Source organism: Triturus cristatus, chromosome 9 (genome assembly GCF_964204655.1).
Source record: "Triturus cristatus chromosome 9, aTriCri1.1, whole genome shotgun sequence".
In the NCBI taxonomy this organism is placed as follows: domain Eukaryota; kingdom Metazoa; phylum Chordata; class Amphibia; order Caudata; family Salamandridae; genus Triturus; species Triturus cristatus.
Window position 1 is genome coordinate 499,475,156 of NC_140592.1, and position 27,492 is coordinate 499,502,647.

The 27,492-nt window shown below is 47.6% G+C and overlaps 1 protein-coding gene and 1 long non-coding RNA gene across 3 annotated transcripts in view; one reads left to right on the plus strand and one right to left on the minus strand.

The window, feature by feature from the left end:
* LOC146798201 (uncharacterized) overlaps positions 1–22,249 on the plus strand; it is an 85,157-nt gene extending 62,908 nt beyond the window's left edge. Inside the window, exon 3 of the long non-coding RNA XR_014968635.1 lies at positions 21,849–22,249. This is a non-coding gene — a long non-coding RNA (uncharacterized LOC146798201). The remainder of the gene's footprint in view (positions 1–21,848) is intronic.
* RASGRP2 (RAS guanyl releasing protein 2) overlaps positions 1–27,492 on the minus strand; it is a 595,380-nt gene that overhangs the window by 267,939 nt on the left and 299,949 nt on the right. The gene's annotated exons all lie outside the window — the stretch shown is intronic.

Here is a 27,492-nt window from a genome sequence, read left to right on the forward strand (position 1 = left end):
ACACAGCTTCTGCATGACTACAGTGTTGCAGCATTTCAACTCGCTTGTCGCACTCTTGAAAATGTCCATTAACAGCCTTTGTAACAGGTAGCGAATAAAATGTAGATGTGAACTTGACAATGTACAGATGAAGAATTAGATCTTGAGTGGTACTTAAAACAGGAACACGTCCCTCCGCACAAGAAACACAAACAATGCTGTCCAATTTGTAGTGGCTTTGTAGACCATAGTTGAAACAGACTTGCTTGTAGAGACACCGCAGACAAAGCAGGAAGAGGCTTGGACTGCGGTTGAGACACACTGTAGAAACAGCATGAACAAATGACACTTGTCTGTTGAAACACTGTCCAGCATGTACAAATGTCACTTGTTGTAGGTATAGATGAAATTCTTGTTGGTTACCTTAGAACAGCTTTACCTTGCTTGTTGAAGTGCTGCATGCGTAGCCAGAACAGACCTTTTGAGACGCTGTGGGAACAGCAGGCAGAAACTTGACCTGCGTAGAGACTGGAACTGGTGCTTTTGCATAGAGGGCGACCGATGGCAGGTCACTGGTGGGGCTGATATGTGCCAGTATGTAGTATAAACACAGCTGTAGTTTCAGAAGTTGTTTGAGGTTGAGAGTAGGTACTCCAGACTTGAAGTTGGAGGTCTCAGAAGTAGCAGACGCAGGTTCTTTGGTTCAACTCGTCGCCATAAAATTGTAGTGATCACTCCAGGCTAGTTGAGATGTTTTAGTAGTATTTATTGTAGATCAATAGTACAGGAGTAATACAGCAGTAATTCAGCTCCACCAGGAGCAGCCAGCAAGGCGCTCAGCCCTTCTCCAACTGTGGATTTCATAGATCAACATTCCATATTACATCATCTCCACAGTGTTCCAATGGTGGAGCAGTGAATGACAAGAACAGCCCTATAACCAAGATACTACAGTCCCCATGGGAAGTTATACTTGCAATATGTTACAGAGTATCACTCATGCTATCCTATGAAACAGATAGCATTTCAATAGTAAAAAATGAAATACACAGTATTTCACTATCAGGACATGTCACACATCCAGTACATGTCCTCCCTTTCACATGAACTGCACGCTGCCCATGGGATACCTTAGGGGTGACTCACATGTAAGAAAAGGGAAGGTTAGGGCCTGCCAAGTGGGTGCACTCGCCAGGTCGACATGGCAGTAAAAACTGCTTGCAGACACTGCAGTGACAGGACCGAGATACCTTTGAAAGGCTGCCTGTGAAGGTGGCACAATCGGTGCTGCAGGTCCACTAGCAAGATTTGATTTACAGGCCCTGGACACACACAGTGCACTGTACTAGGGTCTTAGCTGTAAATAAAATAAGCCAATTATGGAAACACTAATCCATAAACACAATTTATATAGGGAGTACTTGCACTTTGGCACTGATCAGCAGTGGCAAAGTGCCCAAAGCATCTAGACCATCCAAAATGAAAGTCATCACACAGTAAAAATACAGGAGGCAGAGGCCAAAAAGACTGGGGAAACCATGCCAAGGATGCCAGGTCTGACAATATGGTTATGTACAATCTGCATAGTCCCACACTTGAGTACTACAGAGGAACTGCCGAATCAAGAGAAGTTAACTTAATGCGAACTGCAGCACCTGCGTAGGGATCTCTTACACATTACATAAAATGACACTAAACAGAACACCACTCTCCCACATGCACTGAACAGCGCCCTTTTGAGTTCACAAAATGGGAACTGCATCGCCTGCGTAGGGATCTGTTACCCGTTACATAAAATTACACTAAACAGAACACCAGTCTCCCACATGCACTGCACAGCGCCCTTTTAAGTTCACTAAATGGGAACTGCAGCGCCTGCGTAGGGATCTCTTACACGTTACATAAAATGACACTAATCAGAACACCAGTCTCCCACATGCATTGCACAGCGCCCTTTTCCATAAAACATGGTGCAAGCACATGACCACAGTCGGCTCAAAAGCATCAGCCTGGTCATGTTATATCTATTTATTGATCCCACATGCATATAGGTTTTAATAGTTCCAAGAAGTAGCCCCCAAGAAAGCAAAATACATTCTGCATCTTTACCAATGTAGAATAAGGGCCAACATCTTACCCAACAAGATAGAACCAAAGAGGTTAGTTGTAAACATCACCCGATATGATACCAACCCAACAGTTCTATGCATCCTAACAGAAGCCACTGATATCCAAACTGAGCTGGACCGGATGCGTAGGAAGGGCCATATAGGGGAAGATATCAAATGGCCTGAGATTTTCAGGAGAAAAGATTTTTGGAGGTGGCAAAACCAACTCAGTGCACAAACATGACTACTCCAGCGTCCATCTGCAGAGCAAGAGAGGCTCTTGGTGTAACCAGGGTGGTCTTCTTAAACAACAACAAGGGTTGAATGAAAGTATGACTACCCCATGTCAGGAAATTTGGGACACCGAGGTGGGTGGATAAACTTGGTTAGAAGGGAAAGGACAACCCCTGACTGTATGGAAACCTACACTGTATTCATTATGTTTCAGAGGAAAAGGAATGCTTCTGATGGGAATAAATGCTAACTGTGGAGTGATAATATACATTCTGAATATACAATGGGACATCTCCACGTTGATGGATTTCTACTGGCAATGCAGTGAGCACACTTACACTCAGCTTGTTCCCTGATGGAGGGGGGATTTGTTCCCTGGCCACCATGCAGACCCTGACCCCAGTCATTTGTAAAGAAGAGCTATCAGACTTGAACCAGCATCCAAGGAAAAAGATAGTCTTGCTGCACCAAGCTTGTGAAAGGAGAGCTGTGGACTATTTTAGCTGGGCACAATTCAAAGCAATTCCAAGAGTATTTAGACTGTTCACAGAAGCACAGTGGGGGCAGGGAGGTTGATATTCTTCTTCACTCTGCTTATTACAGCGAATATATGTTTGCATACAAGTACTGTAATATATTGTACTCCTATCTAGTGCATCTTAACTTATCGTGTCTAGAGTGGGTGAATCTGCAAAATCCATGTAAGGTGATCTAACTGCCCCTTACCTCTGGGTTAGTGTCATCGACTACCAGTCTTGGCGTAGAGCCAGACAGCACCCCTTGCATGAGGTAAACAGGAATCAGCTGAGCTGCAATTCCGGCATGGATCGACCTCTCAGTGCTAGGGAAATGCTCTTCAGTCCAAACAAAGGCTTGATGTCATATCTATATGACATCCTCAAAATTACCATGCCGAAGCCCCCGCCAGGCTGATATTGTTAATTCTATTGTGATAGGTCTGTCCCCGAACAGCCAAAACCAATAACATCTTGTGTGAATAACTTAGCCCTTGTAAAGAATGTTCAAGGTGTTCTGATAGAGTGCTTATGAAGTAGTAGTGTAAGCAAAACTGAGTTTGAAGAGTATTGTTCTGTATTGGGACGCAAATGAATGTGTGTCAAATGTCATTGTGTTTAGGGAAAGAGGGCAACTTAAGAATGTGAGCATGTAAAATGGCGTTACTTAAATGGGCCTACTATACTCATGAGACAGCCAGTATACTGCATCTTCAGTGTTGGACTGAACTATGTGGAACTCTGGCAGTGCAAGATGGGCCAGCCTGAAAGGACTAGTGTGTGGGCCATTTTTATGGTCCCCTGGGCCATGACAGTACAAAAATATAGCCCACACACGAGCCTCTTCATGCCGGCCCAACTGGAAGCACCAGGGTGCCTGACAGGTCAGTCCAACAATGTACAACTTTTAAACTTTCGGATAACCTCTTATCTGATGAGCAGACATTCATTACGCATCTTGTGTACAATCGGTTTAGCTTGCTTCCTTAAATTAATCCTGTGTGCGTATCCTTCAGATGTACCCAACTCCCCCGAAACCACACCTGGGAATTCTGAAGTTACTCTGACAATATAATCATCACATTCACTTGTAGCAAAAACCAAAAACCTGTTTGGGTTAAGTACTATCCACAATGCACTCTTTTTAATCCAACTGAGGACAGATGGCTCCTTTTCAGCAAAGTAAATCGTGCATACAGCTCTTATGTCTTTTGATTCAAATACCACTGTACAGTTCTCCAACCTGGGGATAGGTTCCCCCAGGAAACTTTCAGGATTAATATTTGAAAGCTCAAATTTTTCACTAATTTCATTACAAATTTTCTTTTCTACACTTCCAAATTCTCAATGGTGTATGGGGATCCAGAATCTGCCAAGATATGCAACTTCACACAACCTATTTTGATCTCACAGACAAACTTACTACATGTTTTAATATTCACATTCAGTGCTCAGAAAATATTTACTACTATCAGGATCCTCACTGTCTGAAAATGTACTTGCAATATTATGTTTCACTAAACTATTATCTGTAATGTAATTAATTTCCACATCTCTTTTCTTACACACATCCTAATTAATGGATGGGCAACTTTTGCTATTTGCTCACCGCTACAGAAACTAAAGCACAGAGGAGATAGTTATTTGCTATTTTTTTGTTCTTATATATCTTGTTTTCAACCCACGAACCTATGTTTTCTTTGGGTTCTCTCACACCTTTCCTCGCATGGAAGGATTTATTTAAGATTATTACTCTGACTTTCTCTATTGCTTAAGTACTATTCCTGGCTGATTTTGCACTTCTATTCAATTCCACTTTGGGTCGTATAACCACTACATTCTTAAAGAAGAGATCATTAACCAAAACCTATAGGCTGCATGATGATTTCCTCACATATAATTTTGTTATGTTAACTCTAAAATGGCAATAGGCACCTTGTTCAACAATAAAACATAGTCATCAATGTTTCTGAGGCACTTGCGGGCATATTTACTAGAAAATGTCAGAGTATTGAGCTGCGCCAAATCTAGCAGCGCCGCTCTCTGACATTTCCAAAACGCAGGGATGTGCCGTATTTACTAGATACGGTGCACCCCTTTGTTTTCTCTAGCACTGATGCTAAAATTAACTGCTTAGCACCAACGCAGGCACCCTTGCACCCTAGTGCAAGAGTGCCTGCTTTGCAGGGAATGATTGTTCAAGTGCAGGGAGGTGACTCTTCCTGCACATAAACAATCCATATTGACTATTTGTTACTTCTATGTGTGCTGCATTCAGAAAAAGTAGCAAATCGTAATTATTTAATGATTGTTCATGTGCTGCAAGGGACACTTTCATGCACATAAATAATCATTAATGGATTTTTGCTCATTCTATGTGTGCTGCAGAATACGAGGAGAAATAAAAGCATTTCTCCTTTTGCGCCATTCTAACTACTGCTCTTGCATGGCGATAGTCTTTGGCACTGAAATAGATTTACACCACCTTGTAAATTTGGGGCAGTGTCAAAAAGGAATGGGTGTTGTGCTGGCAACACCCATTGCATGCCCCTTTGCGGCAGAGGACATGTGGCGGAAATGGGCGCCACCTTGTAAATATTGAAAATGGCACTATGCCGACGGAGTGTAAAAAAAAGTGATGCTCCGGTGGCGATAGGGGCTTGTAAATGTGCCTCGAGTTCCCTTTGAAAGCATTTAAACTGATCCATGGCTATGCATACCGTTGGCTTGAAGTTTGTATCTAAGTCATCCAGGAGCATTTCAAAACCCATCAGTCTCAGCTTCTGAGCTATGATTTTTGAGTTTGGTTGTATACCTTCAATCTTTCTGAGCCTGAAAAGTGCCGGAGAGTTTTTTCCTTGTTTTAGACGCAATGTCATTTTGTTCAATCGTAGATAATATTCCTTTCATTAGGGCAGTTCCATGACTACTTCACCCGGTAAAGGAAGAAAGGACTAAGGTTGTCTGAGGGCAAAAGTCTGTGCGGCACACAAGATTTGCGCAGAAGAATTAATTCCTTGAGTAGTATGCAACTGCCTTGCAACATTGGTAATGCAGACTAAATAATAGTATGCTTCACTCAAGAAATGTCAGGTATATCAAAACCAGCAATGTTTATATATTACACGTTTATTTTTATTAGCATAGTTACTTAAAACCATTGCATCAAGATACAGCATTAACATTTGTAAAATATGATAAACTATTGATAAAATAAATTTGTTGTCTATTTCCATTGCGTATTGGGTTTTTAAGTTCGTTTTTTTTTTGTTGCATCTTTAGGGAAGTGGCCGTCAGTGGAGAGCCCATTTCCCCTGCAGAATTCTTTAGTGATATTTTCCTGTATGGGTAAGGTGCGAAGTGGGTTTAATGAAAAAGCATTAGCGTTAATGGCTATTTTGGCTGAACGTCCCTCCATCAGTGAGCTGGGATTTTTGTGGCCACCAGTCTCAAAAGTATTACCAAACGGCAGTTCAACTGTGGTTCCTCTGGTGCAAAGCAGGCCAGCATGGCTTGCCTCGTGTCCGGATCCCTCGTTAATTGGCGTGAGGTTTCAGTGGTTGTCTCTCTTGCTTCAGAAGATCTTAACATGTGCATAATAGGTGCAGCAGGTCCTCCGTTGCTGAGCCCGCATGTGCGTCAGGTGGAACCCGCTTGATCGTTAAGCCAGTGTGGGAGGTACTGTGTGCAAGGTAGCAGACCCGGTCGATATTTCAATAATTGAGTTTTGATGGTTTAAGAGTATCCCAAGTTGAAATATTTTTGAGGGGCCAAGGCCGTGTAAGTGCTCAGGGTCATCCAACCGTGGACCCTCTTTAATAGTACTGCTTTGTTTTCGGTCAAGGATAAAAGTTTTATGTTTTTCCATACAAGTTTATGCTATATTGTTGGTGGGTGTTTCCCAGAGCTATGATAGCCCTGTGTTACTCAGGCATCTTTTGAGATAGTTATAAAAACAAGATTCCCTTTGAACCTGTACTACATTGTCATTCAAACTCTACTAGCAATGGTTATTTTTATCAAGCATCCAATATCACACAAATCAACCCTTTGTCACACACAAATGGAACCACTCTGTTCAAGGTATGAAAGTACTTTTATTTAAAGTATAATACATCAGTTATGAAAGTCACAAAAAGTATATCACAGCATAGAAATTCATATAAAATACACATCAAATAATAACATTATATCCGAAAGGGCCATAAAAACACATTAAATAGCTTCTCACTAACTCAGTGAGTGCCACGTCACTAAAAAGATACAACACCTAGAAAGGAAATAAAAAAGGCAATGAAATCTGCCTTTCAGGCGTTAATTTGAGTCTTGTATTGACAGAACTTAGCAGAGTGCAACTTTCCCTGTCTTTTGTGGCTCCTGTCACATCTCAAATTTAACAAGGCTCTCTGCGTCGACGCGTTTCGGTGGTTGTAGATGGATAAGGCCACCTTCTTCAGGACTAAAAATAATTTTCCTTCCTCATCCCCTAAGATCTTTTGAGATAGGACAAATCAGGTCACGAAACAAACATTACACGCACTGATGGGCAAAATGCCCACAAAACTTGAACAAATGCCATTCTGGGTAGCTCAGAAAATAACGTAGCTCAAAGCAGTATTCTCGAATACTACCCCATATGAAGATTGCATCACTTGGGGTACGGTCTTTACTGCCATATATACCAGAACACATGGTATTCCTTTATTAGCAGTGATACCAGATGTATTAAGACAAATACAAAAGGAGTACGGGGCAGAACATGCTCTGAACTTAGGGATAAAGTTACTAGGTAACTATGCCCAGGTATCAGCCATAATACTAGCTAATATTAAAAGGGAAGCAGCTCCAGCGGCAATCTGCCAACACCTAAGGTAGTTCAGTCCTTTAGAACACGAACACGAACTACCAAAAATAATTGAAACTGCGTATCCAGAATTAGGCAGAGACAGTTTGGGTGGGGAAGCATTGAAACCACAACTGATGGGCAGTTCTGAAAAGGACACTTCAAAGCAGACACCTGCTTCAACTAAAAAGAAGTGGGATAATAAAAAAAAAAAAAGAATTTAGAGGAAAAAGATCTCAATCCCAAGGTAGATCTCCAACACAAGAGCCCTTCGAAAAGAGGTATAACCTCAGGAATAGGGATAATATTAGGAAAGCTGACAGGTATCAGGATATTGATACACATTCCTCTCATTCCTTTCAGGGTTCATCGAAAAAGTCCAAGAGGGAAGGATGGTCAGACAGACCAGAAGAAAGTACAAATTCCAGAGACAAGCAATACGCTCAAGATTATACTTCTAAGAAAGAAGAGACTGTCATGTTATGTTGTGTAGTTCCTATATACCCTATACAGGATCTGCGCGTTTGGATAACATAAACTGTGGGATTGGTGGCAGACTGATTCCGTGCACCCCCACCGGATACGTTAGCCTGTCTGAATAAGCTAGCTCACAGTGCCACTAGAATCTCCTCTTATCAGTGAGAGAATAGTTTTTGGCAACCTCAGAACATGATAACCCTGATACCTCGTGTTGGACTTGGCCCTTTTTCCCTCATTTTTTTTGTTTTTGTAGTGTTAAGGTGCAGGTGCTTACTTCGCCCAAGATGGCTGCCACAGACCCCTGCTACTGCAGGGTGGTCGTTTTTCATAGTAGCACCCTAGCTGCCAGGAGCTGGCTGGGACCCACAACAATGTTGCGATACCAGCCCGCCTTTTTGTCCCATAGTTAGAGTGGGGAAGCTCCTGGAAGAAGCTGGAACCTTCTAGAAGGGAGGTGGGGTTTTACTTTTGCCGCCTTGGCTAGAGGTCACCTGACCTAGGGCTACTTAAGAGTGGGAGGGAAACTTTTGTGGTGAGTTGGCCATTGGGGTGAAGCAGAGCTGGAAGAATCCACCAGGAGTGTAGGCGGTAGGGCCTAGCCAGGGACTTATGCCTCTGAGAGTGACAGGATTTAGGTACTGCCTCTTAAGTGAGTGAGGTGCCCTGTGAATCCCACTGATCTTGCCCAGTAGTAGGAGGACCCAGAGACTCTCTGCCAGCCTGACTAGGAAGGACCTAGTCGCCCTCTCCATTCCTACCCCCTGTAACAGAACCCCTTAAGGGCGCCAGATACATCTGCGCCAAAAGACTTCATCTGTCAACTGAGAACTGAAACCTAACTGTAAGAGCTGAGACTGCGTGTCCAAGCTGACCCATCAAACTAAATGCTAAGCCGATTGCCAAGCCACCGGGGATCGACCAGGTACTAGCGCTGTGACCCCCGCGCTCCCTGACCTGGTCGGGGACCCCCGGCAGCGTGCTCCGCTGAGCACCATATCCCCATCCTTAACTTGAGCCCCCCCTGCGACGACAAAGCCAGCGCACTCACCGCCGCGGCCTGGAGGCCTGGAGAAGTGCCCTGCTGTGTCGCGAGGCCCTGGAGAAGTGCCCTGCTGTGTCGCGAGGCCCTGGAGAAGTGCCCTGCTGTGTCGCGAGGCCCAGGAGAAACCCGGGGCCCCGTCGCTGCCGTCGCAGCCGTGTGAGGAGGTGCGCAAGGTCGGGGCCGAGTTCCCCCATCGTCGTGAGGACGGACGCCTGCTGACGCTGAGACGGAGGTAAGCCCGGAGGCCCAGATCCCCCCTGGTGCGCCCCCTGCTGGTCTGGGAACCACACCGCACTTGGCCCGGGTTGTCCCCTCCGTGGGAGTCCCCTACCCTGCCTGCGCGACGGAGAGACCCCGCCGAGGGATCCTGTCCGTGCCCCCTTCCACGATACTGAGCGAGGTGCTCTGTGAACTGCACCGGAGCATAAGGACCCGCTCCTCAAGTCCGGTCACCCTCACTGCTGGAAGCCGCCCAAAGAACTGACTGACATTACCCGCGTGTGGCGCTTCACGCCACCGACCCTGCTTCCCCAGCCGGAGAGACCGGGACTGCGAGTAACCCACTGTGTTATATGCTCTGCTCGAAAGTAGATTACATGCCAAGGAATGCGAGTAGAGCACTGTGTTATATGCTCTGCTCGAAAGTAATTACCTGCCCAGGAATGCGAGTAGCGCACTGTGTTATATGCTCTGCTCGAAAGTAGATTACATGCCACGGAATGTGAGTAGCGCACTGTGTTATATGCTCTGCTCGACTGTAATTACCTGCCCAGGAATGCGAGTAGCGCACTGTGTTATATGCTCTGCTCGAAAGTAGATTACATGCCAAGGAATGTGAGTAGCGCACTGTGTTATATGCTCTGCTCGAAAGTAGATTACATGCCAAGGAATGCGAGTAGCGCACTGTGTTATATGCTCTGCTCGAAAGTAATTACCTGCCCAGGAATGCGAGTAGCGCACTGTGTTATATGCTCTGCTCGAAAGTAGATTACATGCCAAGGAATGTGAGTAGCGCACTGTGTTATATGCTCTGCTCGACCGTAATTACATGCCTATGAATGCGAGTAGCGCATTGTGTTATATGCTCTGCTCGAATGTAATGTTATACAATTGATTACGAGTAACGCGTTGTGCTAACTGTTCTGCGCAAACGTTTCCACATGCAACTGATTGCGCGTAGCGCTGTGTTTTATATGCCTTGCTTCACAGTATTAGGGGCCAGTGGTCACGAGGAGCGCTCAGTTCGACAGGCGCCATGTTGATGAACCCAATGTTCCCCCTTACCAGTATTACGCTGTGTTAGACGGCCTGTTCAGGGACAGACTTTACATAAGCGCGCACCGCGCTAGAATCTCCTGCATTTAACCAGCAGGCGTGGGTACATGAACGAGGTTAGGCACTGCATAGATATCACCCAGAGTGTTGCATGTACTGAACGATGGTATTATGATTCATGTATTACCTTGTTATTTCCTGAACTGCAACTGACCAGCTATACTTGGATAAACTTGAAGTATTTGCATAATTTAAACGGTGTGGCGTCCCTTATTGTGTGTGACTCTAGTCCATGAGAAGCGTGTGGTGTATGGTTGCTTAACACATAGCCCTCTGGTTGCCCGACCGGCTCGCGCCACGTTACCGCCCTTAGGGCCTGGTGACCCCAGGTTCCTACATTGTTGGCCAGCGGTGGGATCCTTGGGACTTGTGACCATACAGCACCCTTCCATGAGGCGAAGGGCGCCACAATTAAACGCCTATCCTACATTTTTTTTGTTCCACAGCTCAGAAACCATTGTTGCTGGATCATTAGTCCACTGTCCAGGTAGAGAGTGCAAGAAGCCTGGTTAGCTATTGACTGTTGCCTACACCCTAGGAATTTTCTCCTTAGAGTCTAGGTCCCCACCTGCCAGAATGGAATCCCGGTTAGCTGACCTCGAGGGGTACACAGTGAAGCAACTGAAGGAGTTCGCGCAGGAGTTGGGGGTGCCTGGGATGCGGAGGGCCAAAGAGCCGGAACTCCGTACCGCCATTAGGGCATGGGTAGAAGCCCACCCAGAAGGGAGAGGGGATGAGGGACAGGGGGCGCCAGATGCACCTCAGGAGGAGAGCGCCCAAGAAGTCCTAGACATTGTGAACATAAAGGAGTCTGAAAATGTGCCCCCAGGGAGACGTTCTGGGGCCAGTAGTAGGACAGGGTCTAGTAGGAGCGCGTCTCCAAAGGAGTATGAGGACAGAACGGAAGAGAGGCAATTAAAATGGGAGCTAGCCAAACTGGAACAGGAAAGAGAAAGGGAAAGGGAGAATAAGAAATGGGCAATGGAGGAGAGGAGGATGGCGCACGAGCTTCGGATGAAGGAGTTGGAGCTGCGTGCCCCCCAGATGAGTGTGTCCAGTGAGGACACTGGTGGCAGCATACCGGAAGCTCCACAGGAGCTGGAAGTTTATTTACCCCAGGATGACATCACCAGGGTGTCTGAGGAGGCATTGGTGGGTGACCCTGAAGGGGGTGGTGCAGGGATCTCCCAACCCAGCGAGGTGGGAGAAGTGGCAGATAGCCCAGCTAGGTCCCAGGGAGAGAGGGTTGTAGGGCCTCACGACCTATCTGTAGGAAGGCGTGAGACGGGGAGGTGTCCCGAGGTGCCCCAACCGAAGTCTCAGGGCCTGGAGAGTTCCGCAAGGGAGCCCCAGGTTGGGAGCCTAGGCTGTCCCGATGTGCCATCCAGTGCAGGGGAGCCCCTAGTGTCAGGAGGACCCAGGGCGACTGTAACCAGCGCGCCTGAGGTTCTGGGGTTGGCCCAGTCGCAGGGTTTAGATCCTGTGCTGGGATGCCAGGCTCAGGGGTTGCCTGACCTGGCGGGTGGGGCCTCTGCTAACAGGGTCCCCCCGAAATTGACTTCCAGGGGTACTTTTCCCGTTAGGAGGGTGCGGAACTCTGGGAGGGGGTGCAGAGGGAGGAAGGTCTCGCCTCGGGCGCCGACTCAGCCTAAGGGTTTAGACCCTAGGCTGGGGAATCAGTTGAAGGGTCAAGGCCCTAGACTGAGGAGACAGTGGTGGTTTGAGGGTGCCTCGCAGGGTAGGGTGAGGAACCCCAGAAGGAGAGTTAGGGGGAGGAGAGCCTCGCCCCTGAAGGCTGGTCAGCCTAAGGGTGTGAACCCCAGGAGGAAGGACCAGAGGCAGTTTAGGACTGCAAGGAGGAGGACCAGAGTGGTCAACGGGCACTACAGGCCTGGGGCTACTGCCCCCCACTCCGCGAGATCACCCGGGCCAGGGACATCTGGACGGCCCAGGGGCCGGTCCTGGCCACAACTAGCTAGGGAGCCCCAGTGGGGTGGTTTCGTTGGTCCAGGAAGGTTTGTTAGGGAACCATCGGGTTCCAGAGCGGCGGAGAACTTGCGGGTGCTCCTGCCGTTGCGGGCCTGCGTCCACCTTTTCTCGCCCCAAGCAGGGAAGACCATCAAGGCATTGATCGGTCTACCCTGGCTTTCGGCTGGAAGGGGGTTATGTTGGACTTGGCCCTTTTTCCCTCATTTTTTTCGTTTTTGTAGTGTTAAAGTGCAGGTGCTTACTTCGCCCAAGATGGCTGCCACAGACCCCTGCTACTGCAGGGTGGTCGTTTTTCATAGTAGCACCCTAGCTGCCAGGAGCTGGCTGGGACCCACAACAATGTTGCGATACCAGCCCGCCTTTTTGTCCCATAGTTAGAGTGGGGAAGCTCCTGGAAGAAGCTGGAACCTTCTAGAAGGGAGGTGGGGTTTTACTTTTGCCGCCTTGGCTAGAGGTCACCTGACCTAGGGCTACTTAAGAGTGGGAGGGAAACTTTTGTGGTGAGTGGGCCATTGGGGTGAAGCAGAGCTGGAAGAATCCACCAGGAGTGTAGGCGGTAGGGCCTAGCCAGGGACTTATGCCTCTGAGAGTGACAGGATTTAGGTACTGCCTCTTAAGTGAGTGAGGTGCCCTGTGAATCCCACTGATCTTGCCCAGTAGTAGGAGGACCCAGAGACTCTCTGCCAGCCTGACTAGGAAGGACCTAGTCGCCCTCTCCATTCCTACCCCCTGTAACAGAACCCCTTAAGGGCGCCAGATACATCTGCGCCAAAAGACTTCATCTGTCAACTGAGAACTGAAACCTAACTGTAAGAGCTGAGACTGCGTGTCCAAGCTGACCCATCAAACTAAATGCTAAGCCGATTGCCAAGCCACCGGGGATCGACCAGGTACTAGCGCTGTGACCCCGCGCTCCCTGCCCTGGTCGGGGACCCCCGGCAGCGTGCTCCGCTGAGCACCATATCCCCATCCTTAACTTGAGCCCCCCCTGCGACGACGAAGCCAGCGCACTCACCGCCGCGGCCTGGAGGCCTGGAGAAGTGCCCTGCTGTGTCGCGAGGCCCTGGAGAAGTGCCCTGCTGTGTCGCGAGGCCCTGGAGAAGTGCCCTGCTGTGTCGCGAGGCCCAGGAGAAGCCCGGGGCCCCGTCGCTGCCGTCGCAGCCGTGTGAGGAGGTGCGCAAGGTCAGGGCCGAGTTCCCCCATCGTCGTGAGGACGGACGCCTGCTGACGCTGAGACGGAGGTAAGCCCGGAGGCCCAGATCCCCCCTGGTGCGCCCCCTGCTGGTCTGGGAACCACACCGCACTTGGCCCGGGTTGTCCCCTCCGTGGGAGTCCCCTACCCTGCCTGCGCGACGGAGAGACGCCGCCGAGGGATCCTGTCCGTGCCCCCTTCCACGATACTGAGCGAGGTGCTCTGTGAACTGCACCGGAGCATAAGGACCCGCTCCTCAAGTCCGGTCACCCTCCCTGCTGGAAGCCGCCCAAAGAACTGACTGACATTACCCGCGTGTGGCGCTTCACGCCACCGACCCTGCTTCCCCAGCCGGAGAGACCGGGACTGCGAGTAACCCACTGTGTTATATGCTCTGCTCGAAAGTAGACTACATGCCAAGGAATGCGAGTAGCGCACTGTGTTATATGCTCTGCTCGAAAGTAATTACCTGCCCAGGAATGCGAGTAGCGCACTGTGTTATATGCTCTGCTCGAAAGTAGATTACATGCCAAGGAATGTGAGTAGCGCACTGTGTTATATGCTCTGCTCGACTGTAATTACCTGCCCAGGAATGCGAGTAGCGCACTGTGTTATATGCTCTGCTCGAAAGTAGATTACATGCCAAGGAATGTGAGTAGCGCACTGTGTTATATGCTCTGCTCAAAAGTAATTACCTGCCCAGGAATGCGAGTAGCGCACTGTGTTATATGCTCTGCTCGAAAGTAATTACATGCCCAGGAACGCGAGTAGCGCACTGTGTTATATGCTCTGCTCGACCGTAATTACATGCCTAGGAATGCGAGTAGCGCATTGTGTTATATGCTCTGCTCGAATGTAATGTTATGCAATTGATTACGAGTAACGCGTTGTGCTAACTGTTCTACGCAAACGTTTCCACATGCAACTGATTGCACGTAGCGCTGAGTTTTATATGCCTTGCTTCACAGTATTAGGGGACAGTGGTCACGAGGAGCGCTCAGTTCGACAGGCGCCATGTTGATGAACCCAATGTTCCCCCTTACCAGTATTACGCTGTGTTAGACGGCCTGTTCAGGGACAGACTTTACATAAGCGCGCACCGCGCTAGAATCTCCTGCATTTAACCAGCAGGCGTGGGTACATGAACGAGGTTAGGCACTGCATAGATATCACCCAGAGTGTCGCATGTACTGAACGATGGTATTATGATTCATGTATTACCTTGTTATTTCCTGAACTGCAACTGACCAGCTATACTTGGATAAACTTGAAGTATTTGCATAATTTAAACGGTGTGGCGTCCCTTATTGTGTGTGACTCTAGTCCATGAGAAGCGTGTGGTGTATGGTTGCTTAACACATAGCCCTCTGGTCGCCCGACCGGCTCGCGCCACGTTACCGCCCTTAGGGCCTGGTGACCCCAGGTTCCTACACCTCGTGGAAACAATATACTACTTTTCGCTCAGTCACTCGTACTCACTTAGTTCATCTCAGAGATACACAGAATAAACAGTCTGGGCATTTCAATAAGAATTTATTGAACAGTTGTTATTCCCATGTAGAATAGATGAGCTGCAACAACCATTAGATAGTAGCAGAGATATATGATTAGCAGTACTATAAAAGTAAAGGGATGGTACAGTTCTACCATTTTGCAATAATCAAGAATAAATAAAAGTATATAAAACACATGATAAAAGTGTGTACTCCTACGATGTCTCCCTAACTAGATTTACCTAAATGTACCTAGCATTTGTGTAGGCATTATGCCAAGAATCCCTCTAGGATCTAGTCAACCCCATTACCTGAGAATGAGAGAATATGGGACCCTGTCTGGTCTCGAGTTGGATACTCCGCGAGGGATGTTAGACCACTGCTAGCTGGAGCATCTGCATGCAGGAACCTCTGCGTCTCTGGTCAGTGTGTCAGCTGGGAAGTCACGGTCTCCTCTGTCTTTCTAAAGCAAGATGTGATGTAAGTATACCCACAGGTCTCCCCAGGGGTCCTACCTTGCTGTGTTACAGTGTTGACCTAAAGGATGATGTCAGGCCTGAACTTTATACATAGATATTATACAGGAGATGTTCGTCCTGCTGTCATTCCTGCTCTGCTTCCAAGAAGCCTCATGTATAATGTATGAGTTTCGAACTAGGGCAAAAACCCGCATTATGAATGCAGTGTTGTATCAAGGTAAAAGGTCAGTTCACATGAACCGTTATGTATGTAATGTAGGGAAGGGTATAAGTGAAAGGTTGCAGTGTTACCAGTGCCTATATAGGGTACCTATATGGAATATAACACCCACTCCTTTTCGGAGTGGATGACATAAGTAACATACTATTGTACTACAATTCGAACTAGACATTGGTACGCACAAAGGGATAAAAAAAATTCTTTTGCTAAAAATGTTTAAAACTTCTATAAAAAAAAGAATTGAATAAAACTTTAAAATGTCTAAAAATATAATTTGCAAGCTTTAGCTTCTAAAAAGTGTCCGTAGATATAGTCCGAACCACTATAAGCATTAGAAAGCCATGTGTACCCAAGAATTTGAAAGGAATGTCAATGTCAATTTTGTATCCGAGTTCCAAATTGAGCTTGTTTTTTTTAAAAAAAACGCTAATTTCTTCCAGCACAAGACAAGCCAAATGAGTCAATTGTTTATGTGTCCTGGCTGGTAGACGCAACATTCTCGTTGCTTGCTTCCGCAGTAGACGGCCCCTGTAACACCACGCAGAGTATGTCAATTGAGCACAGATGATGTTCCACGTTGTCCGCAGCCGGTGCTGGGGCAGCCTGTGTGCCGGCCATAGCCTGAGTGTCAGTGGAGGAGCCGGTTTCAATACCAATAGGTGTAGTTACTACCTGTGGTGGCTCATGGAATGCTGCCATCAACATTGGAATACGCTGAGGACACTGCAGAACATGGGCCATTATCAGGTCCAGTAGAGCATTCACGTCCGGTTGCGCACAGGATGGAAGTGTCAAACAAAGGTCTAACACACATTCTTCTCCGCAAAACAGGCATCGGAGGACAGGTAAGATGCACTCCATCCAGACTGGTTGAAACAACAAGAACCACGATGTACTTAGCTCTCTTAATCGAGGCGTGCTTAGATGTTGCACCATGCGGTCACAGCATTTACGCTCCAGAAGTGCTTTTTCCATCTCCTTGGTGACTGGGGCGTCCATTGCGTAGCAGATAGAAGGCAACAAGGATACTTGGTATTACAAACAGGATCTGCAGAAGTCCCCCAAAGATGCTTCCGAATACGGAGCGTATGAAGTTTGGTATAACTCCAAGTACCGTCTGAAAGGTGCCTAGAAGTCCAAAACCTATGGTCTTAAATAGGTGGACGATGCCTGTTGTATCAGACATGTTAAAGATACGATTCGCCATTTCTGTGAAATGGAGAGGGCAGTTTGTATGAATTAGTGCCTGTATCTCTGCCGAAGACCTTGCGATCTGGAGATTAAAAGTCTCTCAAGTGGAGGTTAAGGGCACAGACTTCTGTAAAATCACAGCTTTCATTCTGCTTAGAGTATCAAATCGTATTAAAGAAACATTCAGTGAAGGCCATAGCGGCACCTCCCTGACTGTATGTGTCGGTAGAAACAATACTTGCATACAACAAGTAATCCTGGAGCTCACGGTTACCAGATATGCAATGCCTGGAAGCAATCCACAGCAGCCTTGATCGTTCAGCATCAAGTAACTCCCATTTGAAAGTAGCCAGAATATTGGAGCAATCACTGCAGCTGGGGCACCCCTCAGATGACAGGACAAGTTCACTACAGAACCATTACAAGCCCCGTGCAGTATTATATCCTGACATATGAGTGATCCACTTAAAACGTTCTCACAGTTTGTACCGCTAAGAAACACTTCTCGGTCCCCACTCCGGCATCGACATCTGTATGGTAATTCCCATGATTCCTTAATGTATTCCTTACCCATTTTTTCCGTATCTGCCTGCCTGCTTTTGTTCAAGTCAATACTGAAACTGAAAAGTAGTGACTGGTAGAGTTATGTGGCCATGGATTAGCCATTCTGTGGACAGTGAATCTGCCACTGTAAATGGTAATCTATCCAGTTTTTCGATATGCAGCATTGTATATTTTGCTCCCCTTTGTGCCATTTCTATCTGTTTATCTGTTAGATTGTATTCAGAAAACAGAGACGTACTGTTGATATAACGCCAAAACACATATCCTGCGTGCAAAGATTGTAGCGTCCAGCTTGATAGAATGTAATTGAGATTGCCGTGTTGTAATATGGCCAAATCTTGTTCTAGTATGTCTATCACAGAAGATACAATGTTGCCTAAGGAATATATCCTGGAGGTCTTAACCCATTGTCTACCACTGCAAGAGATTTTTTAGATTTATACGGTCTATTTCCCGTAATCTCTCGGCGGCCTCTTGTTGGGATATTTTTCATATTTCATTGTAGGCAGCATAGATGTAAGCATATATGAAACATTTTTGACGTGGCTTCCTGGGACCGAGTAAAAAATCCCTAAGATCCACATCCTGTGACAGGAAGGATAAGTGTTATTTCACCTCCGTGAGTGTTGAGGTTCTTAGCCAATCAAGGCACAACTTCCCAACACTGTGCGATGCTACTACCCCTGGATGTTCTCTTTGTACATAACGTGGATCTGGCCTATGGATACTAAACCCTTAGGTTTCACCCATGAATCTTGCCTGACAGCTATTAGTGTCTATGGACCAAATCAACCATTTCTTTCAATCGGGGTCTGATCTATTGTATTCTATAATGTCATCTAATGTAACCTCTTTTTGTGATGTTTCCTTACCCTCGGTCAGTGCTGGTGTTGGCAGCCAATGTGTGTTTAAGTCTTTGTTCTTGGCCAGTCCAAGTTAAGACGGTTGTTGCACTGTCTCGTTCAAAAACATGATCTGTTGAGGAATAAGACATGCTCTAAACAAAGCTTCCGTTCCCTGAACTTGCCATTCTCTAGTACCCCCAGACTGATTTTAAGTCTATGGTGTCTTTCCATAAGTCATAACCTTGTTCAGACAACTGGGCAATAAAGGATGCAGAGTAAATCTGTTTGGTGTTCGTTAACATATTTTTCTGTGCTGATGTTCCTGCAACCATATAATAATATGAGGCTGGGTCAGACATATTAAACCCTGAAAAATATGGAAACTTTTGTGTAAATGTTTTTGAACTGTCTTTTGGTGGTGTTGGACAATGTTCCCACTGGTGGTATGTGAACACATTTCTAGGATTAGCAGATTTATGCAAAAAGTGATGACCATAATGTTGAAAACAATACATAGATTCGTAGTCTGAAGCGCTTTTCAATGTTTCACTATTTGAAAATGCAGCAGATTTTTAAAATCAGACAACATGTTATTTACAGTTTCAAAGTCCCAATCATCGGAAAATGTACTTGAGGTAACGTTATCACTCAACAATATTTTAAATAAGTGTGGAATTTTTAAAATTTCTGTTGGGACAAATATATCGAAATCAACCTTGTCCCAAACTATACCATCAGGTATAGGAACTGCTGTAATGTTCACTGAAGACAAGTCTCTTTGTTCTCGATGAGATGATTGATGTGATTTTAAAATTAAATTCACCTTTTGGGCTGCAGAGCTTTGTCAAAGGAATTTCCCATTAACAAGCATGCTAAAAACTATTACTAAGCCTACCCAGAAAAGAAAGAAAAGTATCCCGGTTATTACCCGTAGTTCTACCCAAGGTGATACCAGGTAAGTTTTTTTAAGAAAGTCCAGAAAGTCTTTAACTTGCTGCTCATGTGATTTTTGGGCTGGCATCGTTTTAGGTTCACTTGGATCCAAAGAAAACGTATCAAAGTTTATGAAGTAGCCAGAAGCAGTTCGATCAATTGTTGGTATTGCATCAGGATTTGTAGAAATCGTAGTTTGCTCTTGTTGAGGCATGTTGATGTAGACATCTGTATTTGGTCGAATAGCAATTTGCGTTTCATTTCGATTCAGAATTCGAATTTCAGGTTCAAGGGGAACTAGTTCCATAGCATTATTGCATAGTCCTTTTTCTGTACCGGGTACTCTTTGAACGTGATGAGTCTTTCCATTTGAACTTCTTGAATTGTAGCGAGAGGAGGGGTCTGCTACTTTGGAGTCCACGTGGCCTACTACTCAGTATCGGCCACATAGTGTGGTTTCATTAGGTCGATTGAGAAAAATCTTTTCTCCTTTTTTCCAGAAAGAGGCAGTAGGAGTACAGTTCTTGTTCCTTTCACTGCTAGAAACTGTACAGGTTTTCTGTAGGATGGCCCAAATTCTTTCTTGTTCGCTATTTTCTCTCTGACCAGATCCCCGACTTTCGGGATCCAGACAGGTCTTGCCGTGGCTGATTTGACTTCCCCAGTAGCAGTCTGCTTCAGGTGGACATTAATTTGTTGTGTCCTGGATTCATTTAGATCCTGTAAAACAGCCACACGATCATGGATGTGAAATGGTTTTGCATCCACCACTGTGCCTTCACAATCAAGATCAGGTACCCACATTCTTGTCCCAAATAGGACCTCACATGGAGTGACCCCCCCCAGAGAACTTCTTGGCATATTGTTCAGAGCCCGCTGTACTCCATAAAGATGTTTTACCCAGCTCTCACTCGTGCCTAATACTCTAGCTGTTAAAGACAGCTTTAAGTCTCGGTTTTTCCTCTCCACAACCAAATTTCCCTCTGGATGGTACAGAGAGGAGTACTGCAATGCTACACCCAATCCTCGCATGGCCTCCTTGTAAGCCCAAGAGCTAAACGCAGGGCTCTGGTCAGAATGTAATGTGCCAATTGCGTATGTCGCTATGAAGACTCGCAAATCTTTTATAACAGTTTGAGCATCAGCCGAGCGCTGGGGCCACACCCATAGGAATCTTGAGCAGGAATCCACTGCAACCATGATATATCTGTAAGCCCCATCTCTTTTTAAGGGCCCGCAGTAGTCCAAGTAAACACACCCTAGTGGTTTGTCAGATATTAACAATGATGTCTGCGCAGGTCGTTTTACAGTGGAACCTTTCACCTGCTTGCAGATGTCACATTTCAAAACCTACGGGTACATGCATCAAAATCTCATTTAGCGATTCCTAAAGAGCGATTAATTAGGAATCGCTATTTAGAAATCGCTATCTGCAATGCATGAACCCCCTAGCGCAAAATCACCGAATCGGTAATATTCGCAATCGCGAATAGCGATTTCTCAAATGTGACACGCAAATCCCGGGAAAGTCAATTTGCGATTTCGCATTTTGCGTTCTGATGACATCACAACCATGAAGTCATCCAACCCATGCTTCAGTCAGTGCCCAGAGAAAGTGAGAGGAGGAAGCAGAGTGCTGGAGTTGAGCAGATTCACCATCCAACTTTGTCTGCAGTTACTTTCTGTGCACCAGAAAGGATCCAAAAACATCAGGGGAGAGTGCCACGCCCAGGAAGCGTAGGTTAAAATTCAGTGAGAGGGAACTTGAAAATCTCAAAGAGGAGCTGTCCAAGAGCCATGACAAGCTTTTAGGGAAACTCTCACTGAAAGTGCCAGAGGCATAAAAACGCAGGATATGGCTACGTATCAAGAGCAAGGTGAATGCTGTGGGGGTCACACACCGCACCATAGATGACCTCAAGAAGAGATGGTACGACCTTTGCAGCCGTGCCAAGGAGCGAATAGCAGAAAGGCTGAAGGAGGCCAGGAGTACTGGAGGGGGCCCATCTACAGTCCCCTACGATACAGCTCTGGAGGACCTGGTGGAGTCCACAATCCAGCCAGAAGCAGTGGTGGGAGTGACCCAGCTGGACACAACCGGAGCGGCCAGTACCACACAAGGTAAGATGCATGCAACCATACACTTCAAAGTACTGTGCAATCGTGCACATCCCCTCAGTCCAACCCCAGTGTACAGGTCAAACTCCAGTCCATGTTTTACCTCATACACAAAATGCATTATGGGAGTTGTAGGCATGTCAGGCAAGTGGGTAGTCGAACACAACAATGGCAAGTTAAACACACCAACAATGCATGTCGGTCAGTGATTTAATGTGAGCAAGTATGCTGAATGTAACACAACAGTAACCTTAACACAAATTAACGTAGCACTGTTTCACATCACAGATGCAGCAGAGGCAGACTCAGAAGACAGTGAATGTCTACACATCTCGGGGACTCCTGCAGAGACTGACGCGGAGACACCTGTTGCCCCAGAAAGCACATCCCCCGCACAAACCAAACGGAGGGCACAAGTTCCATCATTGCAGCCCATGGAATCTCAGCTGGCTCCTGCACCCGCTCCTGTGACTAGCCAGCCACCTGTGAACACAACACCTACACCCCAGGCACAGGTCCGACGAGGACGGAGGCGCAGTTCAAGGGCCCGCATTGCTGCTCAGGATGACCAGGCTCCAAATGTGTGGGGTGACGTGGAGTCCTAGATGTTGAGGGTGCAGCACCTGCAAGCAAGACATAAGGGTCACTTCAGCTGCAACTAACCAAATTGGCCAGGAACATCACGGTCATGTCTGATAGTGTGCGGGAACTAACCACCACAGTGGTGGTGGGAAATAGGCAGACCAACGCAAGCATGCAGGAGCTGACCAGGGCAATGCTTGCAGGCCACGAGACACAGAGGAGAAGGCATCGGCAGTTCATGATGTGCATGACCGGCTATATGAGGTCCAACAACAACCTTTGCAACACTACTGCGCTGTTCTCACGTCGCTCCGTTGCCATGCAAATAGATATGGGCCATTGTTGTGGGGATGTGGCCAGAGCCCTTGGACAAGTGACCACTGCTGTGGAACAGATCCAGGCTGCTACTGTTGGTAGCAGCAATGTAACGGGGGAGGAGGGTAGTGAGGAGGCATCCAGCCTTAGCAGCCTGTCGGTGCTGGTGACCACTGCCAGGAGGCGCAGTACCCGCAGCACAACACCTTACGATGCACACCAGGGGGATGTTGCAGATGCAGGCGAAAGGCGTTTGGGGGTGCATGGCAGGAAGCGCTAAGATGACATGGACATGGACATGGACAAAACCATGAAAGTGATTGACTTCCAGGACCTGGAATAGTTTAATTTTCTACTTATTGAATACCATCACTGTTCTATTGTGCCCCATTCTCTGTGTGGCTACACAATACTACGTGGGCTCATGTTAGTAAAAACATTTCTGGTCTTGTCTCATCATTACATACCTCAGAAATAATGTTGTGTGATGTCTGCACGTCTCCTTTGCCCTTCTGCTGAGCTTGCCCCATGTGCTTGTCGGAGTAGTGCCTGTGGCTAGTTGTCCCCCTCAGACTCACTGTCGGACACCTCAATCTTTATACCTCTCCTGGTGGCAATATTGTGCAACATGGCACATGCAGCCACAATCTGGCAGCAGGTCTCTGGACGGGACTGCAACGCTCCACCAGTTTTGTGTAGGATGTGGAAGCGACTTTTCAGTAGTCTAAACGTGAGTTCAATCACATTACGTGTGCTGTTGTGTGCTGCATTGTACCTCTGCTCATGTGGTGTGGCTCGGTTGAGGTACGGCGTCAATATGTAGTTCCGCACTGCGTATGCGCTATCACCTACAGGGTAGTAAGCAAAGGGTTAGCGACTATTATGCATTTCCATTTTGTCTATTTGTGTAGAGAATAAGTATGTGTTTACCGAGCAGATGTCCTTCGCCAAATTCACCCCTGAGCAGACGGGTGTGGATGCCACTGTGTCGAAATATGTAAGAGTCGTGGGTGCTTCCAGGGTATTGCGCCAATGTCTATTATTATATGGTTAGCATTGCACACTACTTGCACATTGATTAAATGATAGGATTTCCTGCTCCTGAAAATGTATTCATTTGCTGCTGGGGGACAAATAGGAACATGTGTACAGTCTATGCAACCGATCACATGAGGGAACTGTGCGACCTGGTAGAAGTCCAGTTTTGTCTTGTTTAAATCCTGTTGGGTTGTGGGAAAGGTGATGTGAGTGTGGATCCTTGTCATCATTGTGTACAGGAAGGACTTGAAGAAATGTGAAAGGGAGCTTTGTGATACTCCTCCAGCTACAGCTACTACCCCCTGGAAACTGCCTGAGGCTAGTAGGTACAGGCAACATAGAACCTGTACATGAGTGGGGATGGCATGGGTCCTACGGGTCTGGCGCTGCATTAGGGGTTCCAATTCCGCAATTAGGTGTAGGATCATTTCACCCTTCAGCCTGTTCTTATCGTAGATTTCATTGTCTGTTTGTCCCAGCAATGTGATGGTCCCAGCAATGTGATGCGCACTCTGAAAATTCACTCCTGTATTCTCATTCTGCGCTGTTCTGCTGCCTGGATCCTCTTCCTCCTCGCCATCACGTAGAGCGCTGCCATTGCGAAAAGCTTCAGGGGCCTTCTGGGTCAGTTCAAATAGGTTTCTGAGTGGTTGCACCTGGATTTGTTGTTCACAACTGTACGACCTGATTGTGATTCTTTTTATTCTGCACTTGCAAAATTGCGAATTTCATGTGATTCACAACTTGCAGGTTTACATGCATTGGTTTCTGACTTTATTAGCGAATCACAATTTGCAATCGCTGTTAGGGGAATCGCAAATAAGGATTCGCATACTTGGTTCTCGCAATATGTGCGAGTCCTTATTTTTGCGATTTTGTTTATTTTTTGCGAATTGGGTTCCTGCATTGGGAAGGGCTGAATTGCGCTCGCAAACAGCCTTTTTTGCGATTCGCAATTTTTGGGAGGCTTTTTTTGCTTGATGCATGTGCCTGATAGTCCTTAGTCTGCTTTGTTAATCCAGGCCACCAATAGTGTTGTTTCAATAAAAAAAACCTGTTGCCGTAACTCCTGCATATGCAGAACCTATCCCCTTGTGTGCTGCTAGAATTAACCCTAACCTACGATCTATGTTTGGAATGACTCTATGCCCCACTCCAGGAATTTGAGCAAATGGAATTTTATTGGCATCCAACTTGTAGGAGTACTTGAGTGGAAACTTTTTTGGTACTGCACCGCTGTTCTTGAGTGAAGTAATAACAGCTACCATAGTAGCTCGGATGCAACTTTCCATCTCGCATGCTACCTTTAACGATTGCACATGCCGTGCTATATTGTTGCTTACTTCCTATGGCCGGTTGAGGAGATCCGTCTGTGAGATCGGCCTCGTGGCGTGGGCCCTCCCAACCAGCAAGTTACACTACAACCACGTCAAACCTCGTGGACACGGCCTTCCGGCTCCCGTGGACCAACATCCCGAGGGCCGACCAGATCCCCAACACGCATGCCTGGCCGAGGGAGAGTGAAACCCCCCAACCCAGACCAGACCGAGAGGCGCCGACCCTGCCACACCTCTGGTCTCTTCCCCGAGGGAGGTTTCGATCGACCACCAGGCCCCCGGTGAGCGGGCAAAAACAACAATTGATGGACAGAATGCAGAACAATGTCATACATTCACCCCAGTACAGAGATCTGGGCCTAAATCCATCGTTTTTTTGCTCACCATGCCATTCCAGTTTGAACCCAGCCATATGCAAATCAGTCTTGACCCTGTGCCCCATGGGAACAGTCCAGCCCGAACTGCCAAGCCAGGTCCTCCCTGGACTGGAAACAAGCATCCTAGGACCGGTTTCGGGCTTTCAGCCCTCGTCAGCCAGGATAGCCTGATTCCAGTGGCATGGAGAGCAAGGGACTCACGTCTGAGCATACCCTTCCCACTTGGGGTGACAAATGCAAAAACAACAATTGATGGACAGAATGCAGAACAATGTCATACATTCACCCCAGTACAGAGATCTGGGCCTAAATCCATCGTTTTTGTGCTCACCATGCCATTCCAGTTTGAACCCAGCCATATGCAAATCAGTCTTGACCCCGGTGAGCGGGCGCCTCGCCTGCTGGGCGTCTGGAGTCCCTCCCGGACACACCTGAACAGATCAAGGGGCCAAGCGACAGGAAACCCCCACACACCGCCCCCAGGCACCAGACCCCTCTCTGCGAGGACTCCGGACTTCAAAGAGGAGGGGGAGTATAACAAGGGGTGCTGAAGGGACGGGAGGCAGAGAAGACCTGGACTGACGAGAGCCTGCGGACTTGGTCGCGGCTCGATCGCTCCCCGAACAGAAGAACGCTACCTGAACCATCTGAGCCCTGCTGACGCTGTCGCGGCTCCCCGAACTCTGAACCATCCGAGCCCTGCTGACGCTGTCGCGGCTCCCCGAACTCTGAACCATCTGAGCCCTGCTGACGTTGTCGCGGCTCCCCGAACTCTGAACCATCTGAGCCCTGCGGACGCTGTCGCGGCTCCCCAAACTCTGAACCACCTGAGCCCTGCTGACGCCGTCGCGGCTCCCTGAACTAAGAACCTCCGGTGCCTGCTGAGTGACTCGCGGCCCGCTCCTCCAAGAGAATCGGCCGAGATCGCCGAGAGAAGCAACATCCCCTCAGCTCGAGGATTGAGAGCTGGGCGCCGGATACCTCGCAGAGACACTGATTGAAAGACTGTCCCGCTACCCCTTTTCCCCCCATCACAAGATCATTGCCGCCTGTGGCCTTAATTCTGCACCTGCCTGCCGGATCATAAAGATCCCTGATAACCACCGATAAAAGCATATTATCTTACAACAAATTACTGTGTGGTGTTCCTCTATCCGAAGAAGAGAGTAAGCGTAGCGTGTGCGATCCTAGGTACGAGACCCTCCCAGGAAGGGCCTCCCTGCTCTTGCTCGGCCTAACTCTGGGTAAGGTGGGCCTCCGGGTGGTCAGGACCGCATTCCGCAGCCTCCCCGGGGAACGCCTTCCAACATTTGGTGGCAGGCGACGGGATCCGAGCCAACACCTAGAGATCGTATAGTAGACGGCGTACGCACTACCAAGAAGAATGGAAGGAGAAACTTCCCTAGGTGCCGCAGGCACCAACCCGAGCACGGCATTCCAAAAGGACCAGTTAGAATATTACACGCACCGAGAACTGAAACAATTTTGCAAAGACTTTGGAATCGCTACCACCGGACTAAGCACTAAAGAGGACTTCCAGGGGGCATTAAAAACATGGGTCGAGGCGGAAACTCCCCGGACACAAACAGAAGGAGAGCCTCCCAACGAACCACGAAGCAACCCGGGGAGGAACGGCGCCCCCGAGAGGGGCCTATCCCCAGAGGAACTAGCGGACCGAGAAAGAGATCGCCACCACGAACTAGAACTAGCAAAATTAAAAATCGAAGGAGAGCTAAAACTGGCTGAGAAAAAACTGGCGGTGGAACAGTTACGCCTACAAGGAGAACTAGAGGAAAAGAAACGACAGAGAGAGCACAACGAAAAAAACCTCCAACTAGAGCACGAACGTAGCCTAAAAGAAATCGAGCTCAAGGCTAGGAAGGAGGAGGCCCGACCCTCGGGAACACAACCCATCTCCTCCACCGTGGAACCAAAGGTCCACATCCCCAAGGATGTGGTAAAAGAATACTATAAGAACGACGATATTCAGCAATGGTTCAAGGCCTACGAAGTCGCCATGACCTCCCACCGAGTCCCGCAGAAAGACTGGGGGGCTGGGATGTGGGGCCGCTTCCTGAGCGAGGGGAGAGATACCCTGCTGGACCTGCCCTCCACCGTGATGAACTCCTATAGTCACATGAAAGAGGCTCTAGTAGCCAGATATGGGCTCACCCCTGAAATGTACCGGCAACGGTTTAGAGACTGCAAAAAGATACCCGGTACCACCTGGGTGGAGTACGTGAACTTCTACAGCCGGGCCTTGGACGGGTGGATCAAGGGCAG